The sequence below is a fragment of the Podarcis vaucheri genome (assembly GCF_965113315.1).
Source record: "Podarcis vaucheri genome assembly, chromosome: W".
NCBI classification, from domain to species: Eukaryota; Metazoa; Chordata; class Lepidosauria; order Squamata; family Lacertidae; genus Podarcis; species Podarcis vaucheri.
The window spans coordinates 16,767,680-16,790,698 of NC_138757.1; the positions used below are offsets into that span (position 1 = coordinate 16,767,680).

A 23,019-nucleotide genomic window follows, 5' to 3' on the forward strand; every position below is an offset into this window, starting at 1 on the left:
ACCACCACTAGGCACGCCCACTCTGCGCAGAAGGCTTCCGCGCAGAGAGGCGAGGCGAAGGTTGTCCGTTAAGGAATTCTTATGCTGGCGGAAATTTAGGAGACGCCCACTCACGGATTCTGCTAGCGACTGAGCAGCAGCGCCAAGGCTGCTCAGTCAGGGAAAGACACAACCGCCCCTAAGCAGTTTGGAACAGCTAGAGGTTTACACACAAGCAACTCCAATTCCCGTGACACTACCAAAACCTTTTTTTGAACTAACTGATAATATGGACTTGGTTGACATCTGGAGGACAAAGAACCCCCTGGGAAGAGAGGGGACATTCTTCTCTGAAGCCAAAATGACATGGACAAGAATCGACCAAATTTGGATAACTAGAGGACTGGCACCTAAGACTAGAAAGGTGGAAATCTGCCCAAAACCCTGCTCCGACCATAACACAGTAAAGATGGAAATGAGACTAACTACAACCGGCTCTTTTAGATGGAAGATGAATGACACCTTATTTAGAGACCAGGAGATTGTTAAAAAGGCCCAAAAGACTCTGAGTGATTATTTTGAAATAAATTTGAAAACTACAGTGGAAAAAAGAGTAATCTGGGATGCAAGTAAGGCGGTTATGAGGGGGTTTCTGATACAACAGAATACAATAAAGAAAAGAGCCCAGAATGAGAAAAAAGATAAGATCTTGGACAAAATAAAAGAAGGTGAGAAAAAGTTAAGACTGAAACCAAAGTCACAGGAGATTCTGAGAAAAATTAAACTCTATCAAGCACAATATTCAAAACTGATAAATCAGGAAGTTGAATGGAAAATCAAACAAATGAAACAAAGGACTTTTGAATCTGCAAACAAATGTGCTAGCTTGGCAGTTGAAAAAGAGACAAAAATTGAATACGGTTACCAACCTAGAAGTTGAAGGGAGAAATATTCAGAACCCTGTGGAGATTAGAAAATGCTTCCAGAGATATTTTAAACAACTTTATACCCAAGGGCCACAAAAAGAGATTGAGATAGACCAATTTTTAAGAAACAACGGATTACCAAAACTCTCTCAAGAAAATAAGACAATATTGAACTATAAAATAACAGAACAAGAGATTGAAGGTGCCATTCAGAATATGCAATTGGGCAAATCTCCAGGGCCGGATGGGCTTACCTCTAAGTATTATAAGGCTTTGAAAGAACATCTGATTCAACCATTAAAAGAGGTTTGCAATGAGATTATGGGGGGGGGGGGGGGAGAAGGCACCGGAGTCGTGGAAAGAAGCTTTCATCACTTTGATATCTAAATCAGAAACTGAAAAGACACAACTTAAGAACTACCGCCCCATTTCCCTGTTAAATGTGGATTACAAAATTTTTGCAGATATTTTGGCGAATAGATTAAAAAGAGTGTTAAATGAAGTGATTCACAAGGACCAGGCAGGCTTTCTCCCAGGTAGACATTTGTCTGACAATACAAGGAACATTATTGATATTTTGGAACTTTTGCAAATGAACACCAATACAAAAGCAGTATTGATTTTTATTGATGCGGAGAAGGCCTTTGACAACATTTCATGAAAATTTATGAAGGAAAATCTTAAAGGGATGGGAGTGGGACGGGGGTTTGAAAACGGTATAGAAGCAATTTATTCAGAACAAAAGGCAAAATTGATAGTTAATAATGTGGTGACAGAAGAGTTTAAGATTGAGAAAGGAACACGACAGGGCTGCCCTATCTCCCCACTGCTATTTATTTCGGTCCTGGAGGTGCTCCTGAACATGATCAGAGGGGACCGGTTGGTTGAAGGAATCCAGGTCGGAGCTAAACAGTATAAACTTAAAGCTTTTGCAGATGATTTGGTTTTGACATTACAGGAGCCAGAATCTAGTACGAAAAGGGTGTTAGAACTGATTCAAGAATTTGGTCGGGTGGCGGGATTTAAATTAAATAAGCAGAAAACTAAGGTTTTGGAAAAAAACTTGACAACTTCAGAAAGAGAAAGGTTTCAGAAGGAGACAGACCTAAATGTGGTGAAAAAGGTGAAATATCTAGGGGTTAATATGACAGCTAAAAATCTGAATCTATTCAAAGATAACTATGAAAAATGTTGGTCAGAAATTAAAAAGGACCTAGAAATTTGGTCAAAATTGAAGCTTTCCTTGTTGGGTCGAATTGCTGCTATAAAGATGAATGTATTGCCAAAAATGTTGTTTTTGTTTCAGACCTTGCAGATTGTGGACAAGATGGAGTGTTTCAAGAGGTGGCAGAGAGATATCTCCAGGTTTGTCTGGCAGGGCAAAAAGCCCAGAATAAAATTTAAAATATTAACTGATGCTAAAGAAAGAGGGGGGTTTGCCCTGCCAGACATGAAATTGTACTATGAATCAGCAGCTTTCTGCTGGTTGAAAGATTGGCTACTTCTGGAGAACACTGACATTTTGGATTTGGAAGGGTTCAACAATGTATTTGGGTGGCATGCATATTTGTGGTACGACAAGGTTAAAGCTCACAAAGCTTTCAAGAACCATATTGTCAGGAAGGCAGTGTTCAATGTCTGGACAAGATATAAAGATTTATTAGAAAGTAAGACCCCAAGGTGGTTGTCACCAATGGAAGCTAAGGCTCAGAAAAGACTCAATATGGAGGCCAATTGGCCAAAATATTGGGAAATAGTAGAAAAAGATGGAGATGCATGGAGATTGCAGAGCTTTGAGAAATTAAAGGATAAAGTGTGAGATTGGTTACATTATGCTCAGATCAGAGAGGCCTTTAATATGGACAAAAAAAACAGGCTTCCAGGTGAAAAAATCGAAACTAGAAACAGAACTGTTAGAACCAAAAATTAAGGTACTTTCAAAAATGTATAACTTGCTGTTAAAATGGAACACTCAGGATGAAACGGTTAAATCAGCTATGATAAAATGGGCGCAAGACATTGGCTACAATATTATGTTTGCTGACTGGGAACGGTTATGGACCACCGGTGTGAAATTCACGGCATGTAATGCCTTGAAAGAAAATATTATGAAAATGATATATAGGTGGTACATGACCCCAGTCAAGCTTGCAAAAATATACCATTTGCCAGACAATAAGTGTTGGAAATGTAAAGAAACTGAAGGAACATTCTTTCACCTTTGGTGGACGTGCCCAAAGGTTAAGGCTTTCTGGGAAATGATCTATAATGAGCTAAAAAAGGTATTCAAATATACCTTCCTTAAGAAACCAGAGGCCTTCCTTTTGGGCATTGTCGGCCAAATGGTGCCAAAGAAGGACCGAACTTTTTTTATGTATGCGACAACAGCAGCAAGAATACTCATCGCAAAGTACTGGAAGACTCAAGATTTGCCCACTCTGGAAGAATGGCAGATGCAACTGATAGACTACATGGAACTGGCAGAAATGACTGGCAGAATCCGAGACCTGGGAGAAGAGACAGTGGAAGAGGACTGGAAGAAATTTAAGGTCTATTTGCAAAAGTATTGTAAACTGTATGAATGTTAGAATGATGCAGGATATAAAGACAACGTGGCATTAGTGACAAATTTGAAAGGAGTATGTAAAAATTGGTTTATAAGAACAAAGGTGAAATTCGAACAATATTATGTTAAGCTCAAATAACTGATAAGAAAAGGGAAAAATTAGAGACGTAATAGTTGAAATGTATAACATAAAATAAGATTTGAAAGAAGGTGAAGTATTGCTGAATAAGATTTTATAAACAGGAACACAGAAAAGGGAGATGCGAGGGAGTCATGAAAGAGGGTTATGGAAATAATATTTAAGAAATTGAATCATTTTCTTTTTTATGTCTTTTTATGTCTTTTTTGCTTGTTTTTTCTGTATGCTTTGTATGTTTTTCTTGTCTTTTTTGGCTTATGGTGTTGTGTTTTTTTTGGATTGTGAATAAAAAAAAATGTAATTATGCAAAGGATTTAGAAAGTAAGAAATGTTAGATTCTTATGTTAGATTCTTATTTCATTGATGATGTGTGAGAAGGTGAACCCAAGATCTCTGTTTAAGATAAAATTAGAACCATTAGCCATCTGTTTTGGAGTGAATAGGGCAATAGGGCAAAATGTGATCTGGTAATTAAGGTGCCTGGTCGAGGCAAATGTAAGATATATGGCTACTTGTCTGCCATTTATGGATAGAAGGAAATATAGCTCTTTGTTTCCCATAAAAGGTAATAGGAAATGGGTGTATCTTTTATGATTGGTTCTAGCAAACAGCCAATAGGAATTTCTTTCTTTTCTTTTTTTTTAAAGAAAGGCAAACTGCCACATGCAGCACCTTACTTGGATGTGTCTGGAGTCTCACAGGATTGTTGTGAGGATAAAAAGTGGAAGGAAAGCACATTATGCTTCTTGAATGAAAGGTTAGATTTAAATAATAATAATAATAACATGGCCCCCTCCCCACAAAGCAGAGAAATGCCCCACTCTCTCTGGGAGTACCTGGAACAAGTCTGGTTGACAAGATCTTGCTGGCGTGACTCGTAAGCCACCTGCAGGAGCTTGTTCTTGTAGGTCTTGGCCAGCATCTGCGGCATGGCCGCTGTGGAGGAAAGAAAATGCAGGACGTCAGGGCCCTGGAGTCTTCTCCTGAGCTTATAAGAGCCTGTTCAAAAACTGTCTCCTCCTGCACATTAGAATAGCACCAAAATTTTCCAGAGATCAGGAAGCAGCTCAGGAGGCTGGGGGGGTGTACAGGAGAGATCAAAGAGCAGAACTAGGGGTAGGTAGGGAAGCATTGTTTCTGCTTCTTGGGAAGGAGGAACCAAAATGTCAGTGCCTTTGTTGTTGATGGGGGAAGAAATACAGAGTGCATAAATCTCAATGGTGAAAAACACTGGAGAGTTTTTGGGGATTCGTGCAGAATTTTGCGGGCCACGTTCTCGAAAGCATCCTAAGAATCGAAAGCATCCTAACAATCTCTTCCATGCACTAAGCCAGGGGTGGGGAACCTCAGGCCCCAGGGGGCTAAATGTAGCATCCCAGGTCCCCAGAATCCTCTCCAAGACACAATGCCTTACTCTGGCCCTCTTCAAGGGCTTTTGCTTGGCTGAATTCTAAAAATACCTCGTTTGTCACGATGGAAGACAGAGAGGAGGTGTGTTTGTGCATGTGTATGTAAAAAATAGGCTATGGTACAAATGGAAAAATTTACATTTGTTGTCCCACCCACTTTAGCTTCTGGCCCCACCCACCCTGGCATGTGGCCCCCAGATGGCTGCCCAGAAGAGAATGCAGCCCTTGAGTGGGAAAATATACCACATTCTTTCTGTAGAAATCAACATAGCCAGGAGAAGCAGTTCTATGCCTGGGGTGTAAAGGGTCCCACCCAGAACTCCCACAGCCACACTCACAGGCCACTTCCTTCCTGCGCAGCTGCTCATCCTCCTCCTGAGTAATGGCCATCAGCTGCTCCATCCAGATCCTGGCAGGGGAAAAGGGAGAGATTCAGCCACTGCATGCCCTTCCCTCAACTGTCAGCCAATGGCAAGGCCTGCCCTGCCTCTTTCATTGTTTAGATTAGACTGAAGGCTCATCAAACCTAGTGTTCCACTTTCCAGCAGGGGGCAGCTGGAAGCCTCTGGGAAGCCTGGGCATGAAAGCAGCAGTCACCTCACATTTTTATGCATAGCATGTGGAATTTTTCAATAGGATAAGACAAACTCTTGGATGAAAAGATGATAGGAACTGAGGAAGCCACCTTACGCCAAGTCAAACCATCGGTGCATCTAGCTCACCATTGCCTACACTGACTGACGACGACTCTCCAGGGTTTCTGAGAGGGAGCTTTTTCCAACCCCACCTAGAGATGCCAAGGATGGTACCTGGGACCTTCTGCATGTAAAACAGGTGTTCTACCACTGAGCTATGGCCTTTCCCCAGTGGCGATCAATGGCTACAAGGTACAATGGAGGCAGCATGCCTTTGAATGCCAGGTGCTGGGAACCAAGTGCAGAGAGTTGCTGGTGGTGGTCAGAAGATGCATCTGGTCAGTCACTGTGAGAACAAGATGCTGAACTAGACCGCCCATTGTCCTGACCCAGGCAACACTTTTTATGTTCTCGTGCAAAGGCATCATCCTCCCCACTCCTTACCCAGCCAAGAGCATCTGGGACACTCACCGGTCATTCTCCAGAGTTTTGAGAATCTCAGAGCTCTGCTTTTGCCCAGAAAGAAAGCAAGGAGGAGAAAAAACGCCAGACGGCATTATTAGTCCTTGTTCAGTTCTAAGAGGAAGGGGGGAGCTCATGCAACCACCTGTCAGTCCAACATGGAGTGGAACCTATATAAAGTCCTATATAAAATCTCCACCTGAACAAAATCATGGCTGAAGCAACAGGATGAAGGATCTTGGTAAAAGATAGCAAGAGAAAAATTAATTCTGCTATGAAGGGTCTGGCGTTTCCAGACCATGACACTTGGGATTTGCTTTCAAAGGAAAAATCCTGGACGAATTTTGGTAACATCAGGGATGTCCTGACAGGGCTATTCCTGTTTGACCTCTTAACTTGAGAGCTGAGAACCTCAGACCCAGGGGCTGAATTTGGCCCTCCAAGCCTCTCTGCCTGGTCTTTGGAACTCTCCCCAGCCAACCCCCTTGCCAGTCCTACTTAAATTCTTGAGTGTTTTTGTCTGGCTGGGATGTGCCCCTGAACTCTGATAATGCCTCTTGGTTGACTAGATGGGAGGATAGACAGCTGTGTGAGAGAGTTCCAATATATAATTTGCATGTGATGCTCCACCTATTTTATCCTCTGGCCCCGTAAACCACTGGCAAGTGGCCCCTGGAAACCTTCCCAGAAGGAAACATGATCCTTCAGTTAAATTTGTTCCCCAACCCTAACTGAACTCCTTGTCTGGAGTCACACCATCAGATCTGAAAATCCAGCCCAGGTGTCTTTGAGCCTTGGTGCAATAAACCCAGCCTGGGAGTGAAAACAGTCAAGAGTTGCAAGCATAGCTCCCTAGCTCCTGTGACTGTTGCTCAACACCATCTCTGACCTATGGTTCTCTTCCAGCAGGTTCTTGAACCGGCTGGAGACCCCTTGCTCCATCTGCTTCAGCTGCTCCAACAGCTTCATGCATTCTTCTCCTAGGCACTCCTGGTGCCGGGTGTCGGAATCTCCGCTTGACCGAGCTGATAAAGCTCATCTGCCTCCGGCCGAGTCCTTTGGAATCACCTCCGATGTGATTAACGACCTGAGCCTTTGATGAGGCCTCAGGCACATTCCCATTACACAGAGAATCAAAGCAGCACACGGAAATGATGAGATTTATGGCTACATTGCAAAGGGTTCTATTATCCTAACTATGCAAACAAAAAACCCCCACATCCTCTTTCTGTGAGAGCAGAGCGCAACTGAAACAAAGGAACAGGAAACCAGTAACGTCACATCCGTCTCCCGTGAGACTTCCAACAGTATGGAATGTGTGGAATGTAAACAGAGTCTTGTGACTCCAAAGCACTGCTCAGTGGCAAACAGAAACTAACACCAGGTCAGGCCCTGCTCCAGCCTCACCTGCTCCTGCAAGCAGAGAGGAGAACAGCATCAAAGGACCGTTTCCTTGATCTCCAGGACAGCCTTATCTCCCACATAGGCCTCCCTGGACCTTGCGACTCGAGGGTAAGCCTACATCTGGATTCCTCAGAATGGCACATTTTCCCAACCACAATAAGCAAACGTATGAACCTCTCTCATGGGCAGTGGAGGCTGGTCCATCGGGGTGAATGGGGCACTGCCTCCCCAGCCTACCCTCCTACTTGCAACCAGTTCAGCGGGTGGCAGCACCACCCGCCAGCTTCTTCCTTTTTAGTCTCTGGGTGGCCCCTTGCAGAACTCAGCAGTGAGAATGAGGACAAAAGTACTTAGCAGTCTCTACCTGTCATTGGCTCTGGCACCATCTACTGCTGAGGCCTTCTGCCCTACCAGTCCCAATGGGCGTCAGTCATCACTGCCTACAGGGCAATTATCAATCCATCCTAGGATGACCTATTTCATTTTCTTTTACTTAGAAATATTTTTGAGCAGCTTAACCACGGAGCAACAGGAGGGTCCGGGGTGGTGGAGGAAAAGGGAGACAGACAAGATACCGCCTTCATGCTCTGGAGGATCTCCCCTTTCTGGGCGTGGCTCTGGTGCATGAGCTGGGCTTGACCGCGCTGCTCCAGATCCAACCAGTGCTCAAACTTCAGCTTCTCCTGCATCTTCTACTACTGGGAAGGACCAGCAAAGAGCCTCATCAGCACACACATTCAAGCATGTGAACATACTGTGGCTTGTAGTGTTCCTCCCAGTGCATGATGAGAGACAGGGCTTGTGTGTTCATAAACAGCAGATGGAAGTGAACAAACCTGTGTTTGGACTGTGTTTGGACTACAGACTGCAGGTGGGGGTGGGGGGGTGGAGCTGGCCTAACTGAAAGCTCACCCACACAAAATATAGTAAGAGTTATCCCCTTGCATGTTGTTTTGCTTGTTGTCATCTAGCCTTACAAATAAAGCTTTCTGAAAAAAATTTCTCCCAATAGATAATTCCCATGCACGTAGAAATCTAGTATGCCATGGAAAAGTTAGGCTAGATATGCTACTTTTCTTTGGGGGGTGGGGTGCGTGTGTGAGCAGAGGAGCAATCGTTGTATGAGCCAACACCTGCAGTTTGAAGTGGTATAGTCCATACACAACTCAAATAGATTAAAAAGAATGTTAAATGAAGTGATTCACAAGGACCAGGCAGGCTTTCTCCCAGGTAGACATTTGTCTGACAATACAAGGAACATTATTGATATTTTGGAACTTTTGCAAATGAACACCAATACAAAAGCAGTATTGATTTTTATTGATGCGGAGAAGGCCTTTGACAACATTTCATGAAAATTTATGAAGGAAAATCTTAAAGGGATGGGAGTGGGACGGGGGTTTGAAAACGGTATAGAAGCAATTTATTCAGAACAAAAGGCAAAATTGATAGTTAATAATGTGGTGACAGAAGAGTTTAAGATTGAGAAAGGAACACGACAGGGCTGCCCTATCTCCCCACTGCTATTTATTTCGGTCCTGGAGGTGCTCCTGAACATGATCAGAGGGGACCGGTTGGTTGAAGGAATCCAGGTCGGAGCTAAACAGTATAAACTTAAAGCTTTTGCAGATGATTTGGTTTTGACATTACAGGAGCCAGAATCTAGTACGAAAAGGGTGTTAGAACTGATTCAAGAATTTGGTCGGGTGGCGGGATTTAAATTAAATAAGCAGAAAACTAAGGTTTTGGAAAAAAACTTGACAACTTCAGAAAGAGAAAGGTTTCAGAAGGAGACAGACCTAAATGTGGTGAAAAAGGTGAAATATCTAGGGGTTAATATGACAGCTAAAAATCTGAATCTATTCAAAGATAACTGTCAGGGAACTGACATCAGGGGAAAGGGAGTTGGTAGGGCTCCCAGAGACTGGGAGAGAGTCAGCAGCCAAAGCAGGGACCAGTAGGGGGAGCGAGGGGTCTCTGGAGGAGGATCTCAGTAATGCTGAGAGAGACGCAGCAGCCCAGGCAGGAAACAGCAGGGGAGAGAAAGGGGTGAGAGACACGTCCAGCGAAAATAGCGGGGAGGTGTCAGAAGCAACTGCAGGGAGACCCATACTTCGCCGGAAACTGTCACGTCGTGAGTCCAGGAGACGCGTTTCCGTTAAGGAGCTTCTTTGCTGGAAGCGCTTCCGCAAGCAGCCACTGTCAGACTCTACTAGTGACTAGAGCAGACATGTCTGAGGAGCTCTGTCACACACAGAGGTTTGTGGGGCCGCACAAACTCTGAGGGGGCACAATTTTAAGCACAAGCAGCTAATCAACCCCTGACAGCAGTCTGACAGTCTTTGTACGCTGCCTGTGCAGGAGAAAGCCATCATGAGCGACCCAGCCGGAACCGGAGAGGCAGGGGTTGGAGCTGGTCCAAGCTTGGAAGAAAGGTATCAAGCTCTGGAGGTCCAACTTGCGCTGCAGACGGCGAGGCTCGAGGAGAGAAGGGCTCAGGATGCAGACAAAAAAGGGAGAACCACTCAGTTCCCCAGAAAGGTACCAGGATTGGTGCAGAAGTTTGGGGGGGACCCCAAGGATTACCATGCCTTTAGGACAGAGATGCAATATGCCCTGAATGTGCAGTTTGATGAGTTCCCTGATGAGGAATCGCGAGTTGCTTTCGTAATTGGGCATCTTGAGAAGGGGGCGCGGGACTGGGTTCGACCCCTGATGGCAACGCACAATGATATCCTAAAGGACACTATGAAGTTCTTTCGTGCAATGGATATCATGTTTTCCAGCGATATTGAGGAAGGGGTGGTGCGCAGACAGCTAATGGCTTGCAAGCAGGGAAGCAGATCTGTCCGTGAGTACTGGACTGAATTTTCCATGCTGATTCACAGATTGGGGTGGGATTTATCGGCAGCCCCCATTCAGATGCTATTTGAAGAAGGTCTTTCTTCGGCTGTGAAAGACGAGCTGTCCCGGAGCCCCAGGGCGGTGTCTATGGATCAGCTGACCAAATCTGCGCTGACCATTGGAGCGCGCCAGGAGGCAAGAGCCTTGGAGAGGCGGGAAGGGAGAGGGGAACGTTGGAAGGAGTTACGCATTCCAGACATTCCTGAGCCAGCTTTCCCGCCGGCAGAGCCGATGGAAATCGGAACAGCCCCCGCGCGCGCAGTTTCAAAGCCCAGTGAGGGGGCGAAGAAGGAGGGAAAAGGAGCCCGGAAATGCTATCTCTGCCAACAGCCAGGCCACTTTGCCAGAGTCTGCCCCCAGAGGAAGGAATGGCAAGGGATGGTGGGAGCGGTTGAGGGGGGAGAGCAGGGAGAAACGGAGCAGGTAAAAGCCAACGCCTGGTTGCCACCGTCAGGGCACTGCAGCCAGGCCAAAGAGCAGTAAAAGTGCCCGTGCCAGAAGCTCCTCGACCTGCTCTAGTGATTGAAGTGTCGCTAGAGCTGCAAAATGGACACCCCCTAAAAATAAAGGCGCTGTTGGACTCAGGCAGCTCCTGCAATTTTATGAGCAAGGAGTTTGCTGCTGAACACCAGATACAGACTATCCCTTTAAGCAACCCCCTGCAGGTGACCACGATCGATGGCAGGGAACTGTTGGGAGGAGGAGTCAGCTTGCAGACCGTCCCAATGATAATGAGGGTGGCAAGGCACACAGAACTGATAGCGTTTAATGTGGCCACCTTGGGAGGCGCTCCCATTATTTTGGGAATGAGCTGGCTAGCCCTACATGATCCGCTGGTGGGCTGGCATCAAAGAGTGGTTTCCTTCGGTTCAGCACATTGCTTAGAACACTGCAGGGGGGAAAAGGGGTCAGCAGGGGCCCAAGCCACCCTGGCAGGGACTGAAGTAATGGGGAAGGGGAAGGTGCCACCACAGTATGCTGATCTCAGCGACGTGTTCAGCGAGAAGGAAGCTGACCAACTACCCCCGCATAGGCCCTTTGATTGCCAGATCAATTTACTCCCTGGAGCACAGCTTCCTGTAGGCAAGTTGTATGCCATGTCAGACAGGGAAATGCAGGAGTTGCGAGCGTTCATTGACAAGAACCTGAAGAGAGGCTTCATCAGAGAGTCCAAGGCAGCGGGGGGTAGCCCAGTGTTTTTTGTGGATAAAAAAAACACGGACAAGCCGAGACCTGTATGTGATTTCAGGCGGTTAAATGCAGTGACAGAGCCGGCGGCCTTTCCTATGCCCAGGATTGATGATATTTTGACCAGGGTGCGGAAAGGAAAGATTTTTACAAAGCTGGACCTAAGGGGGGCGTACAACCTGATACGTATAAGGAAAGGGGATGAATGGAAGACCACCATGTTTACCCCTTTGGGGGCATTTGAATACCTCGTTATGCCTTTTGGATTACAAACAGGCTCCGCGTGTTTTCAAGCCTTCATGAACCACGTACTGGGGCCTTTGCTCTACAAGAATTGCGTGGCCTTCTTAGATGACGTGTTGGTGTATTCGGAGAATGAGGAGCAACATGTGAAAGACGTCAGAGAAGTGTTGAGCAGGCTGCAAGCCAACAGGCTGTGGGTGAAACTGGAGAAGTGTCAGTTTCATACCAAGGAGGTGGAATTCCTGGGGTACCGCTTGTCAGACAAGGGGTTGGCCATGGACCCCGGCAAGGTTCAAGCGGTGCTGGAATGGAAAACACCCAAAACCAAGAAGGATGTGCAGAGGTTCCTAGGGTTTGGAAACTTTTATCGTAAGTTCATCCGAAACTTCGCCCACCTGACGGCGCCCATCACGGACTGTCTCAGCAGTAAAAAGAAGTTTGTTTGGACGGGGGAGGCGGAGCGAGCGTTTGAGGAACTGAAAAGGGCCTTCGCCTCTGATGAACAACTTCTACATGTGGATTTACAAAAAAAGCTGAGGGTCGAAACAGACGCTTCTGACAGAGCCATAGGGGCGGTGCTTCTTCTGCAGCCGGGGAAGGAGGAGTCAGAGTGGCGACCGTGTGCCTTCTTTTCGCGAAAGCTGAACAAATCCGAGAGGAACTACACGGTGTACGACCGGGAACTTCTTGCGATTCATGAGGCCTTCCGGAGATGGAGGCACCTGCTAATTGGTGCACAACATAAGGTTCAAGTGTGCACGGACCATAAGAATCTAGAGTATTGGAGAACTGCGCGAGTGCTCAACCAACGGCAGTTGAGATGGGCCCAGGAGTTCTCCAAATTTAACTTTGATATTTGTTACGTGCCAGGCCCAGAGAACGTTAGGGCGGACGCTCTCTCACGCAAACCTGAATATTTGGAGGGGGAGGGTGCACCCGAAGAGACCCATGTCATTCCCGAGGACCGCTGGGTGTGTGGGGCGGCATTGGTGGGGCAAAGGGAACTGGTAGAGGGAACGGTGCAGGATGAATACGCCCAGGACAAACTCAGGGGTCTCAGGAGGGAGGGAGACAAACCCGGGGGTTTTGAGGAGAGAAACGGGGCGTTGTACTACAAGGGAGCGTTATATATACCTGAAGGGGAATTGAGGGAAAAGGTACTCAAGCAACTGCACGATAGCCCCACAGCAGGGCATTTTGGGCAACACAAAACCATGTGGCTGGTTACCAGGGAATTCTGGTGGCCCAAGGTCAGGGAAGATGTGCGGGAGTATGTGAGAGGGTGTGACCAATGCCAACGAGCCAAGGGGGAGAGGCGGGCACCGGCAGGTTTATTAGAACCACTACCCACGCCGGAAAGGCCATGGGAGGCAGTGGCAATAGATTTCATGACTGATCTGCCCAGGTCCAGAGGGAAAACAGCCATCATGGTTGTGGTAGACCTGTTAACCAAGATGGCCCACTTTATAGCCTGCTCACATGCGGTCACAGCGGAAGAAACCGCTAAATTGTTTGTGGAAAATGTGTTTAGGCTGCATGGCGCCCCCTTGAGGGTGGTTTCTGACCGAGGGAAACAATTTACTTCCAGGTTCTGGAGGAAGCTCATGAGCTTATTGCATGTAGAGGTGAATTTCTCAACTGCCCGTCATCCAGAAACCAACGGGCAGGCGGAAAGAGCTAATGGTGTCCTCCAGCAATATTTGAGGTGTTATGTGAATGACAGAGAGAATGATTGGGTGGAGAAGCTGGCGTTGGCAGAATTTGCCTACAACAATGCAGAGAACGTGTCCACGGGGATGAGCCCCTTTTTGGCTAATCACGGGTGTCATCCCCGAGCCTTCCCAGGGGGGGAAGGGGAGAACTGGAGCGTTCCAGCCGCAGAACAGTTCGTTGAAGAAATGGAAGCGATCCATCGCCAGCTCCAACTTAATTTAAACAGGGCGAAGGAGGAATATAAGAGGCAGGCAGACAAAACCAGAAGGGAAGGGGAAAGCATTAGGGTGGGGGACCAGGTGTGGCTGTCCACCCAAGGGTTACCATTCAAAGGAGGTTGTAAGAAGTTAAGACCCAAGAGGCTGGGCCCATTTGAAGTCACGCAGCAGGTCAACCCAGTGGCTTTCAGACTCCGGTTACCGAACCACATGAAGCTGCACCCAGTGTTCCACAGGTCGTTGCTGTCACCGTATAAAGGGGACAGAGAAGGGAGGGTCAATAGGGGACCAGCTATGGAGGAAAAAGAACACAGCTACCATGTAGCGGAGATTCTCGATTCCAGGTGGAAGGGAGATCAAGTAGAGTATTTGGTAATGTGGGAAGGGGAGCCGGAGTCGGAAAACACCTGGGTCAGGGCAGAGGATGTAGATGACGAGGTTTTGATAGAAACTTTTCATCAGAGATTCCCTCGTAAACCTCAGCCAGTGGCGAGGTTCCGGAGGGAATACTTCGCCACCACCGACGAAGAAGAAGAGTTGGAGGGGTTCTCTGATTCCGAGGCGGAGGAGGATTCAGCGAGCCGGAACGAAGACCGATGGAGGGAAATGTTTGAGACGTCTGAAGATGAAGAGGATTCTTTTCGGGGTTTCAGCTCCTCACCGCCCAGAGGAGAGAGTAGGGGCGGGGGGGAAGGGGGCCCTGGAGGGGAGGTGGATGTCAGGGAACTGACATCAGGGGAAAGGGAGTTGGTAGGGCTCCCAGAGACTGGGAGAGAGTCAGCAGCCAAAGCAGGGACCAGTAGGGGGAGCGAGGGGTCTCTGGAGGAGGATCTCAGTAATGCTGAGAGAGACGCAGCAGCCCAGGCAGGAAACAGCAGGGGAGAGAAAGGGGTGAGAGACACGTCCAGCGAAAATAGCGGGGAGGTGTCAGAAGCAACTGCAGGGAGACCCATACTTCGCCGGAAACTGTCACGTCGTGAGTCCAGGAGACGCGTTTCCGTTAAGGAGCTTCTTTGCTGGAAGCGCTTCCGCAAGCAGCCACTGTCAGACTCTACTAGTGACTAGAGCAGACATGTCTGAGGAGCTCTGTCACACACAGAGGTTTGTGGGGCCGCACAAACTCTGAGGGGACACAATTTTAAGCACAAGCAGCTAATCAACCCCTGACAATAACTATGAAAAATGTTGGTCAGAAATTAAAAAGGACCTAGAAATTTGGTCAAAATTGAAGCTTTCCTTGTTGGGTCGAATTGCTGCTATAAAGATGAATGTATTGCCAAAAATGTTGTTTTTGTTTCAGACCTTGCAGATTGTGGACAAGATGGAGTGTTTCAAGAGGTGGCAGAGAGATATCTTCAGGTTTGTCTGGCAGGGCAAAAAGCCCAGAATAAAATTTAAAATATTAACTGATGCTAAAGAAAGAGGGGGGTTTGCCCTGCCAGACATGAAATTGTACTATGAATCAGCAGCTTTCTGCTGGTTGAAAGATTGGCTACTTCTGGAGAACACTGACATTTTGGATTTGGAAGGGTTCAACAATGTATTTGGGTGGCATGCATATTTGTGGTACGACAAGGTTAAAGCTCACAAAGCTTTCAAGAACCATATTGTCAGGAAGGCAGTGTTCAATGTCTGGACAAGATATAAAGATTTATTAGAAAGTAAGACCCCAAGGTGGTTGTCACCAATGGAAGCTAAGGCTCAGAAAAGACTCAATATGGAGGCCAATTGGCCAAAATATTGGGAAATAGTAGAAAAAGATGGAGATGCATGGAGATTGCAGAGCTTTGAGAAATTAAAGGATAAAGTGTGAGATTGGTTACATTATGCTCAGATCAGAGAGGCCTTTAATATGGACAAAAAAAACAGGCTTCCAGGTGAAAAAATCGAAACTAGAAACAGAACTGTTAGAACCAAAAATTAAGGTACTTTCAAAAATGTATAACTTGCTGTTAAAATGGAACACTCAGGATGAAACGGTTAAATCAGCTATGATAAAATGGGCGCAAGACATTGGCTACAATATTATGTTTGCTGACTGGGAACGGTTATGGACCACCGGTGTGAAATTCACGGCATGTAATGCCTTGAAAGAAAATATTATGAAAATGATATATAGGTGGTACATGACCCCAGTCAAGCTTGCAAAAATATACCATTTGCCAGACAATAAGTGTTGGAAATGTAAAGAAACTGAAGGAACATTCTTTCACCTTTGGTGGACGTGCCCAAAGGTTAAGGCTTTCTGGGAAATGATCTATAATGAGCTAAAAAAGGTATTCAAATATACCTTCCTTAAGAAACCAGAGGCCTTCCTTTTGGGCATTGTCGGCCAAATGGTGCCAAAGAAGGACCGAACTTTTTTTATGTATGCGACAACAGCAGCAAGAATACTCATCGCAAAGTACTGGAAGACTCAAGATTTGCCCACTCTGGAAGAATGGCAGATGCAACTGATAGACTACATGGAACTGGCAGAAATGACTGGCAGAATCCGAGACCTGGGAGAAGAGACAGTGGAAGAGGACTGGAAGAAATTTAAGGTCTATTTGCAAAAGTATTGTAAACTGTATGAATGTTAGAATGATGCAGGATATAAAGACAACGTGGCATTAGTGACAAATTTGAAAGGAGTATGTAAAAATTGGTTTATAAGAACAAAGGTGAAATTCGAACAATATTATGTTAAGCTCAAATAACTGATAAGAAAAGGGAAAAATTAGAGACGTAATAGTTGAAATGTATAACATAAAATAAGATTTGAAAGAAGGTGAAGTATTGCTGAATAAGATTTTATAAACAGGAACACAGAAAAGGGAGATGCGAGGGAGTCATGAAAGAGGGTTATGGAAATAATATTTAAGAAATTGAATCATTTTCTTTTTTATGTCTTTTTATGTCTTTTTTGCTTGTTTTTTCTGTATGCTTTGTATGTTTTTCTTGTCTTTTTTGGCTTATGGTGTTGTGTTTTTTTTGGATTGTGAATAAAAAAAAATGTAATTATGCAAAGGATTTAGAAAGTAAGAAATGTTAGATTCTTATGTTAGATTCTTATTTCATTGATGATGTGTGAGAAGGTGAACCCAAGATCTCTGTTTAAGATAAAATTAGAACCATTAGCCATCTGTTTTGGAGTGAATAGGGCAATAGGGCAAAATGTGATCTGGTAATTAAGGTGCCTGGTCGAGGCAAATGTAAGATATATGGCTACTTGTCTGCCATTTATGGATAGAAGGAAATATAGCTCTTTGTTTCCCATAAAAGGTAATAGGAAATGGGTGTATCTTTTATGATTGGTTCTAGCAAACAGCCAATAGGAATTTCTTTCTTTTCTTTTTTTTTAAAGAAAGGCAAACTGCCACATGCAGCGCCTTACTTGGATGTGTCTGGAGTCTTGGAAGCTTGACTACCCTACGTTCTCCTACAAATGAACCTTGAGCTTGTTTGGAGGTTCTAGCAGGGGAGCGCAGCTATCGTATACCCTTGACCGAAGAACGGTACACTCCTTCTATCTGGGATGGTCGTCCTCTTCCACCGAGCGCGCAGCTTCGGGAGGGACGCACATGGAGCGGCGAGGGAGGAAGGGGACACCCGGCCAGCCAGCCAGACCAGCCGAACCAACCCCGGCGATCAATGGGGTGACAGATGTCGCAGCCAGATCGCCCTCACATCCAGCCAATAGGAATTTCAACCAGGCTGATTGGACAGAGGCAGCCAAAGGAGGAGCAAGGGGGCTGGGCTGAGGGAATATAAGTGCTGGCCATCAGGGCTGGAGTAGGCAGAGCTTTGGTATCCATATACCGCTGTGTTTCTCATTTATTTGTCTGACAAATAAATTATTATTTTAATTTCTCTATTGCTGCATTGAATATTTCATTCCAGCTAAGCGTTAACCACAAGCAGGGTGCTACAATCATGGTGTTTCGATTATGTCTGGTATGTTTTTATTCTCTCTACTTAACAATTACTGCTACTGACAAGTCCGACAGACTGCGGCCCTCAGAATCAAAATGTCTAAGCAACTGGTTGCTCCGCCTTTCCAGCCAGAGCAGCTAGCGAGGTGAAAGCAGGAACATTTCACCTCATGTATAAAACCTTTATCTCGTTAATCACAGCAATACACACACACAAATAAAAACAACAGCATCACCTCCCTTTCTACAAGTACAGTGTTGTGGACAGAAAGTCAGCCTGTGGGAGAAGAATCGGGATCAAATCACCCCTCAGCCACAAGGCTTGCTGGGTGAGCCTGAGCCACTCACTTTCAGACAAACCCACCTCACAGGATTGTTGTGAGGATAAAAAGTGGAAGGAAAGCACATTATGCTTCTTGAATGAAAGGTTAGATTTAAATAATAATAATAATAACATGGCCCCCTCCCCACAAAGCAGAGAAATGCCCCACTCTCTCTGGGAGTACCTGGAACAAGTCTGGTTGACAAGATCTTGCTGGCGTGACTCGTAAGCCACCTGCAGGAGCTTGTTCTTGTAGGTCTTGGCCAGCATCTGCGGCATGGCCGCTGTGGAGGAAAGAAAATGCAGGACGTCAGGGCCCTGGAGTCTTCTCCTGAGCTTATAAGAGCCTGTTCAAAAACTGTCTCCTCCTGCACATTAGAATAGCACCAAAATTTTCCAGAGATCAGGAAGCAGCTCAGGAGGCTGGGGGGGTGTACAGGAGAGATCAAAGAGCAGAACTAGGGGTAGGTAGGGAAGCATTGTTTCTGCTTCTTGGGAAGGAGGAACCAAAATGTCAGTGCCTTTGTTGTTGATGGGGGAAGAAATACAGAGTGCATAAATCTCAATGGTGAAAAACACTGGAGAGTTTTTGGGGATTCGTGCAGAATTTTGCGGGCCACGTTCTCGAAAGCATCCTAAGAATCGAAAGCATCCTAACAATCTCTTCCATGCACTAAGCCAGGGGTGGGGAACCTCAGGCCCCAGGGGGCTAAATGTAGCATCCCAGGTCCCCAGAATCCTCTCCAAGACACAATGCCTTACTCTGGCCCTCTTCAAGGGCTTTTGCCTGGCTGAATTCTAAAAATACCTCGTTTGTCACGATGGAAGACAGAGAGGAGGTGTGTTTGTGCATGTGTATGTAAAAAATAGGCTATGGTACAAATGGAAAAATTTACATTTGTTGTCCCACCCACTTTAGCTTCTGGCCCCACCCACCCTGGCATGTGGCCCCCAGATGGCTGCCCAGAAGAGAATGCAGCCCTTGAGTGGGAAAATATACCACATTCTTTCTGTAGAAATCAACATAGCCAGGAGAAGCAGTTCTATGCCTGGGGTGTAAAGGGTCCCACCCAGAACTCCCACAGCCACACTCACAGGCCACTTCCTTCCTGCGCAGCTGCTCATCCTCCTCCTGAGTAATGGCCATCAGCTGCTCCATCCAGATCCTGGCAGGGGAAAAGGGAGAGATTCAGCCACTGCATGCCCTTCCCTCAACTGTCAGCCAATGGCAAGGCCTGCCCTGCCTCTTTCATTGTTTAGATTAGACTGAAGGCTCATCAAACCTAGTGTTCCACTTTCCAGCAGGGGGCAGCTGGAAGCCTCTGGGAAGCCTGGGCATGAAAGCAGCAGTCACCTCACATTTTTATGCATAGCATGTGGAATTTTTCAATAGGATAAGACAAACTCTTGGATGAAAAGATGATAGGAACTGAGGAAGCCACCTTACGCCAAGTCAAACCATCGGTGCATCTAGCTCACCATTGCCTACACTGACTGACGACGACTCTCCAGGGTTTCTGAGAGGGAGCTTTTTCCAACCCCACCTAGAGATGCCAAGGATGGTACCTGGGACCTTCTGCATGTAAAACAGGTGTTCTACCACTGAGCTATGGCCTTTCCCCAGTGGCGATCAATGGCTACAAGGTACAATGGAGGCAGCATGCCTTTGAATGCCAGGTGCTGGGAACCAAGTGCAGAGAGTTGCTGGTGGTGGTCAGAAGATGCATCTGGTCAGTCACTGTGAGAACAAGATGCTGAACTAGACCGCCCATTGTCCTGACCCAGGCAACACTTTTTATGTTCTCGTGCAAAGGCATCATCCTCCCCACTCCTTACCCAGCCAAGAGCATCTGGGACACTCACCGGTCATTCTCCAGAGTTTTGAGAATCTCAGAGCTCTGCTTTTGCCCAGAAAGAAAGCAAGGAGGAGAAAAAACGCCAGACGGCATTATTAGTCCTTGTTCAGTTCTAAGAGGAAGGGGGGAGCTCATGCAACCACCTGTCAGTCCAACATGGAGTGGAACCTATATAAAGTCCTATATAAAATCTCCACCTGAACAAAATCATGGCTGAAGCAACAGGATGAAGGATCTTGGTAAAAGATAGCAAGAGAAAAATTAATTCTGCTATGAAGGGTCTGGCGTTTCCAGACCATGACACTTGGGATTTGCTTTCAAAGGAAAAATCCTGGACGAATTTTGGTAACATCAGGGATGTCCTGACAGGGCTATTCCTGTTTGACCTCTTAACTTGAGAGCTGAGAACCTCAGACCCAGGGGCTGAATTTGGCCCTCCAAGCCTCTCTGCCTGGTCTTTGGAACTCTCCCCAGCCAACCCCCTTGCCAGTCCTACTTAAATTCTTGAGTGTTTTTGTCTGGCTGGGATGTGCCCCTGAACTCTGATAATGCCTCTTGGTTGACTAGATGGGAGGATAGACAGCTGTGTGAGAGAGTTCCAATATATAATTTGCATGTGATGCTCCACCTATTTTATCCTCTGGCCCCGTAAACCACTGGCAAGTGGCCCCTGGAAACCTTCCCAGAAGGAAACATGATCCTTCAGTTAAATTTGTTCCCCAACCCTAACTGAACTCCTTGTCTGGAGTCACACCATCAGATCTGAAAATCCAGCCCAGGTGTCTTTGAGCCTTGGTGCAATAAACCCAGCCTGGGAGTGAAAACAGTCAAGAGTTGCAAGCATAGCTCCCTAGCTCCTGTGACTGTTGCTCAACACCATCTCTGACCTATGGTTCTCTTCCAGCAGGTTCTTGAACCGGCTGGAGACCCCTTGCTCCATCTGCTTCAGCTGCTCCAACAGCTTCATGCATTCTTCTCCTAGGCACTCCTGGTGCCGGGTGTCGGAATCTCCGCTTGACCGAGCTGATAAAGCTCATCTGCCTCCGGCCGAGTCCTTTGGAATCACCTCCGATGTGATTAACGACCTGAGCCTTTGATGAGGCCTCAGGCACATTCCCATTACACAGAGAATCAAAGCAGCACACGGAAATGATGAGATTTATGGCTACATTGCAAAGGGTTCTATTATCCTAACTATGCAAACAAAAAACCCCCACATCCTCTTTCTGTGAGAGCAGAGCGCAACTGAAACAAAGGAACAGGAAACCAGTAACGTCACATCCGTCTCCCGTGAGACTTCCAACAGTATGGAATGTGTGGAATGTAAACAGAGTCTTGTGACTCCAAAGCACTGCTCAGTGGCAAACAGAAACTAACACCAGGTCAGGCCCTGCTCCAGCCTCACCTGCTCCTGCAAGCAGAGAGGAGAACAGCATCAAAGGACCGTTTCCTTGATCTCCAGGACAGCCTTATCTCCCACATAGGCCTCCCTGGACCTTGCGACTCGAGGGTAAGCCTACATCTGGATTCCTCAGAATGGCACATTTTCCCAACCACAATAAGCAAACGTATGAACCTCTCTCATGGGCAGTGGAGGCTGGTCCATCGGGGTGAATGGGGCACTGCCTCCCCAGCCTACCCTCCTACTTGCAACCAGTTCAGCGGGTGGCAGCACCACCCGCCAGCTTCTTCCTTTTTAGTCTCTGGGTGGCCCCTTGCAGAACTCAGCAGTGAGAATGAGGACAAAAGTACTTAGCAGTCTCTACCTGTCATTGGCTCTGGCACCATCTACTGCTGAGGCCTTCTGCCCTACCAGTCCCAATGGGCGTCAGTCATCACTGCCTACAGGGCAATTATCAATCCATCCTAGGATGACCTATTTCATTTTCTTTTACTTAGAAATATTTTTGAGCAGCTTAACCACGGAGCAACAGGAGGGTCCGGGGTGGTGGAGGAAAAGGGAGACAGACAAGATACCGCCTTCATGCTCTGGAGGATCTCCCCTTTCTGGGCGTGGCTCTGGTGCATGAGCTGGGCTTGACCGCGCTGCTCCAGATCCAACCAGTGCTCAAACTTCAGCTTCTCCTGCATCTTCTACTACTGGGAAGGACCAGCAAAGAGCCTCATCAGCACACACATTCAAGCATGTGAACATACTGTGGCTTGTAGTGTTCCTCCCAGTGCATGATGAGAGACAGGGCTTGTGTGTTCATAAACAGCAGATGGAAGTGAACAAACCTGTGTTTGGACTGTGTTTGGACTACAGACTGCAGGTGGGGGTGGGGGGGTGGAGCTGGCCTAACTGAAAGCTCACCCACACAAAATATAGTAAGAGTTATCCCCTTGCATGTTGTTTTGCTTGTTGTCATCTAGCCTTACAAATAAAGCTTTCTGAAAAAAATTTCTCCCAATAGATAATTCCCATGCACGTAGAAATCTAGTATGCCATGGAAAAGTTAGGCTAGATATGCTACTTTTCTTTGGGGGGTGGGGTGCGTGTGTGAGCAGAGGAGCAATCGTTGTATGAGCCAACACCTGCAGTTTGAAGTGGTATAGTCCATACACAACTCTGCCACCTCATCTTCCATTGAATTTTCCTCTCTCCTTCAGCTGCCACCCAGTGGGCAATTAATACATCAAGCTAGAGCATAGAGTAAGATGGGACAGCGGGTGCCCACTCCATCAATTCAGCTGGCAAACCAGCTCACTTTGAGCTCCTCCTCTCTCCTTAAACCCTTTCCTTTCCAAGCTGCTTGTTACGAGAACTTTGTAAGAACTAATGCATGAGCTTACTTGTTTGCCTCTTCTCTCTTCATTCCTTTTGTGCCATGTCTTAGATTATACACCTGCAGGTTAAGGACTGTTTGCTACTCATCTTGTGTAAGGTGCTCTGGCAACCATTCTGGCTGAAGCATTTTTTATTATTTCAATACTTTACACTGGGGGGGGGGGCTGTGGCCCTCCAGATCTTGCTGGACCCTTAACTCCCATCAGTCTGAGCCAGCATGCCCAATGCTCAGGGAAGATGGCAGCTGTACTCCAGCAACCTTGAAGGGCCAAAAGCTTTCCCATCCTGGCTTTAAAGCAAATGAATTTGCTGACTGAGGGAACTAAGTCAGATCTATTTTTCTTCAGATGGCA

General features: G+C 46.6%; 1 pseudogene across 1 annotated transcript in view; it reads right to left on the minus strand.

Annotated features, from left to right (window-relative positions):
* Nucleotides 1–17,756: 17,756 nt before the first annotated feature.
* Nucleotides 17,757–23,019, minus strand: part of LOC309523259 (E3 ubiquitin-protein ligase LRSAM1-like) — a 41,440-nt pseudogene continuing 36,177 nt past the window's right edge. Inside the window, exons 8-11 of the transcript XR_014224658.1 lie at nt 19,886–19,923; nt 19,118–19,188; nt 18,207–18,306; nt 17,757–17,838 (exon numbers count right to left, since the gene is read on the minus strand). The product of XR_014224658.1 is annotated as an E3 ubiquitin-protein ligase LRSAM1-like (transcript). The remainder of the gene's footprint in view (nt 17,839–18,206; nt 18,307–19,117; nt 19,189–19,885; nt 19,924–23,019) is intronic.